A 7,348-nucleotide genomic window follows, 5' to 3' on the forward strand; every position below is an offset into this window, starting at 1 on the left:
TCCATTTACTACAGAGCACGAACAACTGTTTTGTTTTCATTCTCCTCCACACCTCAATCCTCCTTTACATCTCGGTGTTCTCAGTCAGGACTGTTAACAAAAAATTCAGTCCGACACAACCATGTTTCTAGAAGAGGCAGACAATGTTCCTTTTAGAAATCCCCATCTCAGTCAGTGTGAGGTAAGCCAGCTGGAGACAGCAGCAAAAGAGCCAGAAAGCTGGAAAACACATATAGAAATGAAGAGCTTGCACGCTTATCTAGAGGGTCACTATCTCTTGCATTATGGGATCTCAGGAATGATAATTCCTAGTATAATCCAGATCACTTTTTGCTGCCTTAAAAGTTTAGGATGGCCATATTAGACATCTGGTTCCTCTCCATTCCCTCCTTTGGATGACGGCTATCAAAGAGGTTTACAAGACCATATCAGTATTTTTATAGTCAAAGGGGAATACATACAAGACTGTTTGTTAGTATGAATTATATCAAGGGTGGCCAACAGTTGATGTATAGGCCATGTTGCAGGGACTAGTGATAGCTGTAGCTCGAAACATCTAAAGGACACCACATTGGCTAGCCCTGAATTACAGGTTTTAAAACCGGAATCCTGATCCTGGTTTCCTGGCAATCCAAATTAATTTTCTTCAAGTAGTAAGCATTAGAAATATTCCAGGATGTTACATTAACATCTCAATTCATGGAAAAGCTAGAACCCACAGCTAATATTCTTTACATTTGGTGTGTTTGCTTCTTTCCTTGTCTATAAGTCTTCCAAGACCAGATGCCTCCAATAACCACAGTAAACATTATAGCAACTGCTGACCTACGTTGTCTGTGCTACTATAACCGCTAAGCACGCCTTCAGCAAACACAGAAATTCAGTAAAGCTGCAACAACAAAAACTTCCTACTAACTTCCAAAGAAGCAGAGATATTTGCAAAGCAAAGTTAGTTACAGCAAGAGAAAATCTTGAGAAAACTGATCATTTCCCTGTAGGAAAATAACTGTATTATTTTCATGTTTGATATCTAATATTCGTAAGAAACTCCCTTTCCTTAGCTATTACCATATCAGTCACACATATTTATCATGTAAACATAGAGCATAAATATGGCTTTTGCAACAGTGTGTTACTGTTTGCATGTCACACAATGCAGGTGACACGTTAAGAACGGTATAATATTAACTGAGAGCACATCAAAACAAAGCAACTGACAGCATCCCTCACCGAGTCATGAAGGACGTTTGATGTGTAGTGCATAAGGTTCAGTAGCCCAAAACAGTCAGTTTAAATATTGCCCAAATTATATTTAGCCACTTGTTCTTCCAAGGTTCAATTTGCTTTGATGAAAAGAAGTCCTGTCTAACACTATCATGGTACCCATTTAAAAAAATGTACTCCCTTGTTTTTTCCTTATCAAATTGCTCTCAAGCAGATCTAAAACATTCCATACCTAGCCACTTCACAAAGTATGTAAAACACACTTCATATATCATCAACCTAAATCAGTGTTTCCCAGACTTGAGTCTCCTGCTGTTGTTCGACTACAACTCCCATCATCCCTAGCTAGCAGGACACATGGTCAGCAATGATGGGAATTGTAGTCCAAAAACATTTGGAGACCCAAGTTTGGGAAACCCTGCTCTAATAATACTATGATCACCAAGTTGATTTGACCCACTGCTCCCACCCAAAAACCCCACCTTTGGGGCCAAAATAACCCACAATCACAGCACCAGCACTTTTCACCATTCACTGCTCCCTTCATTGATATGATACCAACGTCTCAATTTTTCACCTAAGACAACCTAAATATACTTACTCCCATTCCAGACATGCTTTAAAAACTTGCTCAGGTGTAGAATAATCTGAACCACTGCTCTAACCACTACACTTCTAAAATGCAATAGATAATATAAAATGCCTGGAAGCAGAAAGATGTCTTGGGATGACTGGCACCCAAAGGATGACACATTGCACTGATAGCCTACCTCCCCCCCCCAACAAGGAGGCATGTGTTTACTTCTCTTCCCCTACTCCTTGGTTAATTCCCACCAAAGACCCTGTGAAGTTGGTTAAGCTGAGATGCAGTGAATGCCTCGAAGTCATCCAGTGAGAGTTTCATGGCCCAGTTCTGAGATTTGAACCCAGGTCTCTCCCAGGTCTTAGTAGCCCGACACTGTAACCCAGGCTTCCCCAAACTCGGCCCTCCAGATGTTTTTGGCCTACAACTCCCATGATCCCTAGCTAGCAGGACCAGTGGTCAGGGATGGTGTGAATTGTAGTCTCAAAACATCTGGAGGGCCGAGTTTGAGGAAGCCTGCTTTAACCACTACTCCACCACTGGCTCTCCAATACCCTAAAGTAGCCTTTCCCAACCTTGGGTTCCCAGACGTTACTGGAGTACAACTCCCAACATCCTTGACTACTGGTCCTGCTAGCCACGGTCTTTGAAATGGGGGGGGGGGTTGTTGCTTCTGTTTTAAAATAAAAATAAATAAAATAAAAATAAAAACCACCCTAGTGCTCCATCCAGGACACACCGAGCTCCATCCCCTGGGAAGCTTTAAGCAGGTGTTGGACAGCCATTATTATTTATTAAATTGGTATCCCGCCCTTCTTCCGAATATCGTGGGGCATAAAAACACAAGATGCAAACACAGAAGCAAAATAACCCCACCAACCTCTCCCCTCATCCAACATCTGTCAGGGTCTAAATTTAGCCGCCACTCCTGCTCCACAGGAGTTGGAGATGGCATTTATAAGTGGTACATGTTTCACAAGCATACCGTAAGGTTGGTAGTACAACAGCTTTGGAAACAATCATTTTGGATTCCCTGCGAATGTCGTGGTGCTCAAACACTCTGCACTTCAATCTGGAGAAAGCCGCACTCACAGAGCTCAGGCGATGCTGGAATTAGGCATCAATGTCGGTCGTTGGGGAAAGATAACTGCCCATATAGGAGAAGTGATGGACATTTTCCAACTTTACACCACTAAGTTGGATTTGTGGCACTGCAGAGGGTTGTTCTGTACTTATTGGTGCAGCACTTTGGTTTTTTGGATGTTGAGGAAGGCACGCTTGGCAAACCCTCACCATGATCAACTCTCGCCTGGAAACCCATGTCCCCACTGTGGAAGGACGTGTGGATCCAGAATTGGCCTTCACAGTCACTTACGGACTCACTGCTAAGACTGTTACAGGTAGGTAGCCGTGTTGGTCTGAGTCGAAGCAAAATAAAACAATTCCTTCAGTAGCACCTTAAAGACAAAATAAGTTTTATTTTTGGTATGAGCTTTCGTCTGACGAAGTGTGCATGCACACGAAAGCTCATACCAAAATAAAAACTTAGTTGGTCTTTAAGGTGCTACTGAAGGAATTTTTTTATTTTGCTAAGACTGTGTTCATGGAAGACAATCTTACTCTGCTATGAGGAATCTCCAAAGAAGTGGGCTGGATGACCCTTGAAGGTTCCCGCCACTTCTGCCTTCTCTGGCCCTTCCTCACCGCATAGTCCAGGGGTGGCCAACTCCCAAGAGACTGTGATCTACTCACAGAGTTAAAAACAGGTAGTGATCTACCCCATTTGGGGGGGTTCAGGTTGTTGAGCTTTTTTAGGGAGGAAAGCCCTTTTTTAGGGGTTCAGGTCAAATAAGTTGTTGAGCTTTTTTAGGGGAGTTAACATTGTTGAGCTTCTTTGAGGGGAGCCAGTGATCTACCAGTGATCTACCACAGACGCCCAGTGATCTACCTGTTGGACATGCCTGGCATAGTCCATCCTAGAACCGCAGAGCTGGACGGGGTGCCAAGGTTCATCTAGCCCAGGAGCAGCCAAACTTGGCCCTCCAGCTGTTTTGGGACTACGACTCCCATCATCCCTAGCTCACAGGACCAGTGGTCAGGGATGATGGGAGTTGTAGTCCCATCATCCCTGACCTCGGCCCAACAGCTGGAGGGCCGAGTTTGGCCATCACTGATCTAGCCCAACCCCCCGCAATGGAACCCGTGGGGGGGGCTCGAACCCGCGACCCTGAGGTGGAGCGCCCGCCAACCAGCCCCAGGACCGAACCCGCCCCCGGCCGGCCGCTCCCCTTCAATCTCCTCACAGCCGGAGCGGCCGCCTCGAGCTCCGGGCTCCTTCCTCCTCCTCCTCCAGCAGCAGCAGCAGGAGCGCGACCCCTCTGGGCCGGGACAATGGCGGGACCCCCTCCTCCCTCCCATCTCCGGCCGCCCCTCGCGCCTCCTCACGCGGCGGGGTCTATGGCGACGCCCCGCTCCTCGCCACTGACCTCCGCTCGACGCCCGCCGCCTCGGCCCGGGCCGCCCTCCTCAGCCCGCCGCCTCCTCAGCCGCCTCAGCCGGTGTGTCCCCGCTCGGCCCCACTCGCCATCCCTCCAGCCTCCTCAGGCGGAACCGGGATTGGCGCGCCCCGTCGCCAACCGCAGCCCCGGCCGGCGGAGGCGCTCGGCCAATCGGCTCGCGGGAGGGCGGGGCGGAAGGCGGGAGCGGAGCGGGGCAGAGGGGCCGCCTGGCCAATCAGAGGCCGCAGAGGCGGGGCAAGAGAGAAGGGAGGGCAGGGCCAGGGCGCGCTTGAAAATCCCTTTTGTTCGCGGCCCGGCCGATGCGAAGGCGGGAGGTGGGCAGGGAAGCCGCGGTTGAGACGTCACTTCCGGTGAAAAGGGATGGTACTTAAAGGGTGGGAAGCTTTTGGGGGGGGGGTTAAGCTTCTGCCTCTTCCCAAAAACGTATGACGTTTTTCCAGGCTGCAAAGGGCTGCAAGAATATATTTCATAGAATTATGGAATCATTTTATTATTATTATTTTAATTAAATACTTTATATGAGTTTTCCATTTATTAATATACAATCACATAATTTCTATCCACTTTACCTCTTTGGCTCTTTAGAGCCCCTCAACTCTTCCTTCTTGCTGGTGATGTTAATTGCTTACAAATATTGTATACGGTAAATTTACTCCAGTCCTTTTGGAATACTTGATCATGCTGGTTTCGGATTTTTCCTGTCAGCTTTGCCAATTCTGCAACGTCCATCGTTTTCATCTGCCACTCTTCTTTTGTTGGTACTAGAATTAGAAGGGGAATTAGAAGCGGACACAAAAGGATCAAATAATCCACAAGCTTAGCATGAGCCAATGGTGTGATGCAGCAGCAAAAATCCCAAATGCTATTCTACAGAAACAGAAGCATTGTGTCCAGATCAAGGGAATTCAGAGCACAGCTGGAGCCCTGTGTCCAGTTCTGGGCACCACAATTTGCAAAGGTGACAAGCTGGAATGTGTGCAGAGAAAGGCAACCAAGATGGCTGAGGGTCTGGAAGCCAAGCCTTATGAGGAATGGTTGAGGGAGTTGGGCCTGTTTAGCCTGGAAAAGAGGAGACAAGTGTCAATAAATGAGATTCTGATTAAACACCAGGAAGAACTTTCTGACAGAAAGAGCTGTTCAACCGTGGAATTGACCCCCATCAATTTTTAAGCAGAGGTTGGATGGCCATCTGTCATGGCCATCTGCCATGGATGCTTTAGTTGAGAGTCCTGCATGGCAGGGGGTTGGACTAGATGACCCTAAGGGGCCTTTCCAACTCTATGGTTCTATGAGCTATGCAGTGCAGGAATAACAGCTGACTTTACAGGATATGAATGGGCTGCAATACTCAGGCAATGTACATATTGTAGATGGTGAACCAGCCTTACCTGCCCTCTGTTCAAAAACACAGCAGAGCCGTTACTCTCACCAAGTTACCCTTCTCAACAGCCTTCTCAACAAACTACAGTGCCCAGAATTTGAGGGAAGTAATCCACTTCAATTTTGCTTTAAAGATATAGTGTTTACACAGCTTTTGTAAGGCATGTAGTTAAGGAGCAAAAGTTGAAAATGGGATATAAAAAAAATAGATGTTCCCGCTTCCCGCGTTATCTTCTAAAGCAAACCTCATGGTTTTCCCACTCAGTGCTTGGTTTTTATTTATCGTTCAATGTCAGTACAATTTAAAAGCATAGGGAACAATGGAAAACAGATTTCCTGAAAGTGCCAGATGTTCATTAGGCATGTGCCAGCCCATTCACTGTGTTCCTTTTGATTAATTAAGATGAATGTGAAGGATGGTTTTCAATGAATTCTATGAATGCATAAGCGTCCGTTTTGCACACACAAGTAGGGTTTCGTGTGTTAAAAGTGGATCCAGGAGAAAGAGGAGCAATGTAGAAAGTGGCAGCTGGAAACATTTTGACTTGGCAGAGCGGCAATTTGTAACATTCTGTTTTCATCACAACAGCACCTGCACAACAGTATTTAGGATAGTATGTCATGTGCAGAGTGAGGTTGTCTCCTCACTTTAAAAAATCCATTATTCCTTGCCCATCTATTAGCTTCCATGTAAGAGGGCCCAAATATGATATCCAGACATGATTGTCTCCATACCTCTTGTTTAGAAATTAAGTCATACCATATGGCACAAGGTTTTGAAATAATCTATAGATGACACCTACACATCCATTGCCAAGAAATTTTAAACACACCACTACTTTTGAAATATGAGGAACACTGGCTTGCCCTTGAATGTATATTTCCTCCTCCTCCCAAAAATATATCTAACTTTTAATATCCAAAACATTTTCTAAATTAAAAGACTGAAGTATTTCAACTAATATACAAAAAAATGTTTTATTTGAGCCGGGACACAACAAAACATATTTGCAATGCATGGCTCGGTCCTGAAGATGTAGAGTAATAATCTCTGCTCACTTGCAAATTACATTCCACTGGGGTAATCATAATCAGCTTCTTACATCTAGTATTTTCCAGGATTGGAGAAGGATGTTGTGTTAGTCAGTCTGATATCCAGGCAGGCAAAGAGCTCAAACTTTTCACATTAGAAATTCACTGTCAAACTCACACACACACACACACACACAAGACAAGAAACAATAGCAGCGGCATTTTCTTCCACTCCAGTATAATGAATTAGAAGTATAATGAAAGAGAAGGTTAAGGGGTGATATGATAGCCATGTTCAAATATATGAAAGGATGTCATATGGAGGAGGGAGAAAGATTGTTTTCTGCTGCTCCAGAGAAGCGGACACGGAGCAATGGATTCAAGCTACAAGAAAGAAGATTCCACCTAAACATTAGGAAGAACTTCCTGACAGTAAGAGCTGTTCGGCAGTGGAATTTGCTGCCAAGGAGTGTGGTGGAGTCTCCTCCTTTGGAGGTCTTTAAGCAGAGGCTTGACAGCCATCTGTCAAGAATGCTTTGATGGTGTTTCCTGCTTGGCAGGGGGTTGGACTGGATGGCCCTTGTGGTCTCTTCCAACTCTATGATTCTAT

The 7,348-nt window shown here is 45.6% G+C and overlaps 1 protein-coding gene across 1 annotated transcript in view; it reads right to left on the reverse strand.

The window, feature by feature from the left end:
* Positions 1-4,397, reverse strand: part of LOC118089980 (CTTNBP2 N-terminal-like protein) — a 36,972-nt gene extending 32,575 nt beyond the window's left edge. Inside the window, exon 1 of the mRNA XM_035125210.2 lies at positions 4,294-4,397. The gene's annotated coding sequence lies outside the window, so the exon portion shown is untranslated. The remainder of the gene's footprint in view (positions 1-4,293) is intronic.
* Positions 4,398-7,348: the final 2,951 nt, after the last annotated feature.

The sequence above is a fragment of the Zootoca vivipara genome, chromosome 8 (assembly GCF_963506605.1).
Source record: "Zootoca vivipara chromosome 8, rZooViv1.1, whole genome shotgun sequence".
Classification (NCBI taxonomy): domain Eukaryota; kingdom Metazoa; phylum Chordata; class Lepidosauria; order Squamata; family Lacertidae; genus Zootoca; species Zootoca vivipara.